This window comes from Lissotriton helveticus, chromosome 3_1, assembly GCF_964261635.1.
Source record: "Lissotriton helveticus chromosome 3_1, aLisHel1.1, whole genome shotgun sequence".
Classification (NCBI taxonomy): Eukaryota; Metazoa; Chordata; class Amphibia; order Caudata; family Salamandridae; genus Lissotriton; species Lissotriton helveticus.
In genome coordinates this window covers 1,895,891,862-1,895,895,459 of record NC_136061.1, presented here as the reverse complement: position 1 = coordinate 1,895,895,459, position 3,598 = coordinate 1,895,891,862, and the positions used below count along the sequence as shown (strand labels likewise).

Here is a 3,598-nt window from a genome sequence, read left to right as displayed (position 1 = left end):
TTCCCGCTCGGCCTAACCTTTGTGTTGTCCAATGCCTTAAGGATTATGAGGTGAGTACTTCTCTTCATCGCTCTGATTTGCAAGGTCAATTGTTGATTGCATTGCAGAAGCCCTTTCGCCCCGTTACTCCAGCCACGTTGGCTCGTTGGGTACGGTGGCTCATGGGGGAAGCGGGCATTGATGTTTCTGTGTTTGGCGCTCATTCAGCTCGAGGGGCCATGGCCTCTAAAGCTTTTTCTTTGGGTGTCACTTTATGCGACATTATGAAAGCTGCTGACTGGTCATCGGATTCTGTATTTAAAACCTTTTATTTTAAGCCTGTTGCTACTGTTGCTTCTGTTGTGGTGGAGGAGCTTTAAACAAGCATAATCGGAGCCTCCTGTCCTGACATAGAATTAAAAAATTGCAAACATTCGTGACAAGAATTTTCAATTCTATTAAGGACTAGGAGGCGAGGATTATCCCACCCATTGTATATGCATTTGCTACATCATATATTGTTACTGTGCATTGATTCATGGATCTTATTCCTACTGTACTGTGATGACTGCTTTGTTTTTCTCTACCCACCCTTTAATTGCTCATGATTACACGGAATGTGTATTACGGCTTTGTGTCTCTTTTCAGGCTCTGATCCCAAGTGACGCTCCTCCGGCTCCGTCCTTGTGGGAGGTGTGCTGCGACTTTCTTCTCCTCGTTGGCCTGCTTTTGTTCCTGTGGCTTTGGGAGGTTCCTTCGCCCCCTCGTCCGGATGTTGGCTCTCCTGGATGATGTCCTTACTGGATTTCTGATGTTCAAGTTGTTCTTCCTAATGGATTTTGGACAAAGAAAGAGGAAGTGGTTACCTCTATGACTGTTTATATACCATTGGTGTACTCTATGGTTACCCAGGGTTTATGGGTATTGTAGTTTTTTGTTTCTTTACTGTTCTGTGATTGGCTGCTGTGTTTCAGTAAAGAAATTGAGTATAAGCATAATCCTCGCCTCCTAGTCCTTAATAGAATTGAAAATTCTTGTCACGAATGTTTGCAAATTTTTAATTGTGTTGGTTCATGGGTTATAGGTATTTTGTACCCTTTGGTCAGTCTTTGGTGACTTGATTAATGCTGGACACTTATAAACATGGCGCTCACATTTTCGTATAATCGTTTTAGTCCGTCCTTTATTTTTGGTAAAACCACAAACAAAGTAAATGGCGCCTCACCTCAGTATTTAAACCGTTGGCACTTCGTTAATCCCTCCTTTGTCATGCAGTAACTCGGGATTAGAAGTGACATGTGGAAGCGAGTGGCCATATTATAAAGTAAGTAACGTGAATGGGCATAACCTTGTTTCGGGGACCGACTAAGTATTTCCCTTACGAAAGTAGTTGGGTGTGTTTGACTTATGGATTTGCACATTTAGGAGCCGTACAATGCTACGTTGTACCTGTAAACATTGGCATGTGTCAGTGTTTGGACTTTGTCTATAGTCACCTCGGAAGTCAGATCATGTAATTTCACTCTATGACTATACCGGTGTCTTTTATTTGTTCTATAAATGGGTTGCTTTACCTGACTGCATCGGAATACCGGTTATGCAAGATAGGTGTTTGTGTTTAAATATCGGGTGTTTGTTGTGCGGGTAATGGCTACTACTACTTGGATGTTTGAAACGTGGGTTACGTTTAAAAGCACGGATTCCCATGTATATTTGAATCAGTGGCATATATAGACTGTGAGATACTACTGGGAAGATTAGGTTGCCAAAAATAAATCCTAAAAACTTTGTATGTCGATAGAAATAAAGAGTATAAATATGCCCTCAATGGGCAACTATTTTTGGAATGTGCGACCCTAGAGAAACACGCACTAGTTACATACATTCAACAAGAATAGTATGTTAATATAACTAGGTATGGTGCTATATTACCAGTGTATTTCTTCTTTAAATTTGCAGACGGAAGGAATAATGTTATTCCATGTAAAAACAGAGGAAGTTCAAATCTGCGACTAAACAACTGTTTCCATGAATTTGCGCCAAAATAATAAGGTCAGTGTGTTATAACTAGGTATAGCGTTAGTCCCATCTCGACACCAGTGCGTCATTTTATAACTGATGGCTTTTCTTGGTTTATGTATTATTATCTATAGGCACGATAACAGTGACACGCTTCTCCACTAGTACTTACTAGGAATAGACACACTTTTTAAATAACGAAAGGACATCAGCATAATAAGGATACCCCTGCATGGCAATGAATAGAAACACAGGAGGTATGTCCTCTATTAGTACAAGTATCACTGGGTTGTATACAAAATGGAGCTGTTATAATACTTTGCCCTTACACTTCTTAGGAACTTTACTCCTTGCTGTATACTGAAACCATTGAAGGTAGAAATATCGTGAATAGAATTTTAAGAAGACTTTAGGACATACGCCTTGCGAAAGAATAGTAAGTGCGTTTGTCTTTGACCTTAGGATTCAGGCATGACACAGGGTTCATTGGTGTTCATGGTTTATAAATATCTTTTTTTCTCTAGTTCGTAAGTTGCTTTTCACCAAAATCTCTTTGTGTGGAAGAAGGTCACCCATTCAGTCTATTTTATAGAATTCTAGGACGCTTTCTAGTGCTTCACTCTCTTTGCTTTATGGTATGAATCTAATCTACTTGGTGTTGGTGTTTACTCTAATCTTGTTGTTCCAACCTATTTTGTATCACAGCTTTACTCTTTACACTCTATTTAATTAGGAGACTGATGCACTGTTGTGTTGCCATCTCTGAACTCAAAAAACGTAAAGGTGTATGAAATGTTCTTTTTGAGAATGATGTTCGGAATATTTGCACTACAATTTCTATGTTCTTTTGTGATTTCAGATTCCCTGGCTTATGGTGTGTTAAGAAATGTTTGTATCTGCATAGGTCCTGAAGAAGGTGGTACAGAACCCACCGAAACGCGTGTCGACCTTGCGTGGAACCCACTTTTTTTCATCTTATGGTTATCAATTCAGGCAGCAAAAATTCAAACTCTGCCTGGTTATGTCAAGATTTGTCCAGATACGGCATTTTTGTATGGAATGTGTGGATGGCAATAGGATTTGAATGAATGATTGGTATTGTATTTTTTGTGTTTGTAAATTCCAGGGTTTCTTTCCTCTTTTGTATTTTCATAAAATTATAAATACCCCCCAAAAAGATGAAAATATTTTTAAGAAATTAAAAACTAATAATTTTAAAAAAAAGGATGAAGTTATAAGAAATACAAATGATAAATATGAGAATGATGAAATAATAAAATGAATAATGAAATTTAGTGGTTCTATTGTGATTGTTGTGCATGAACAAAGTAAACTTATGTAAAACATGTATATTATGAAAAGTATATAGGTCTTGTGGGAATTTCTGTAGTACTGGTTACTTCTTCCCCCCCTCTTTTCCCTGACCTCAAATTAACGTCAGAGGGGTCCCCTCCTATATGTATCGGCATTCCCAGGTATTTCAGAACTAGCCAAAGATTGTTACGTGGGACCGCGTCAAATGATGATTTTAAATAGAGTGCCGCCAGCTAGAATTACAACATGCCAGTAAAATAAAATAAAGTAAAAGACCTGGTTGATG

At 38.5% G+C, this 3,598-nt stretch overlaps 1 long non-coding RNA gene across 1 annotated transcript; it reads left to right on the top strand.

Annotated features, from left to right (window-relative positions):
- The first annotated feature begins 1,214 nt into the window (after positions 1 to 1,214).
- LOC144825199 (uncharacterized) lies at positions 1,215 to 3,286 on the top strand. The gene is made up of 5 exons (XR_013609331.1): positions 1,215 to 1,303; positions 1,939 to 2,031; positions 2,133 to 2,255; positions 2,337 to 2,434; positions 2,858 to 3,286. It is a non-coding gene; the product is annotated as an uncharacterized LOC144825199 (long non-coding RNA).
- Positions 3,287 to 3,598: the final 312 nt, after the last annotated feature.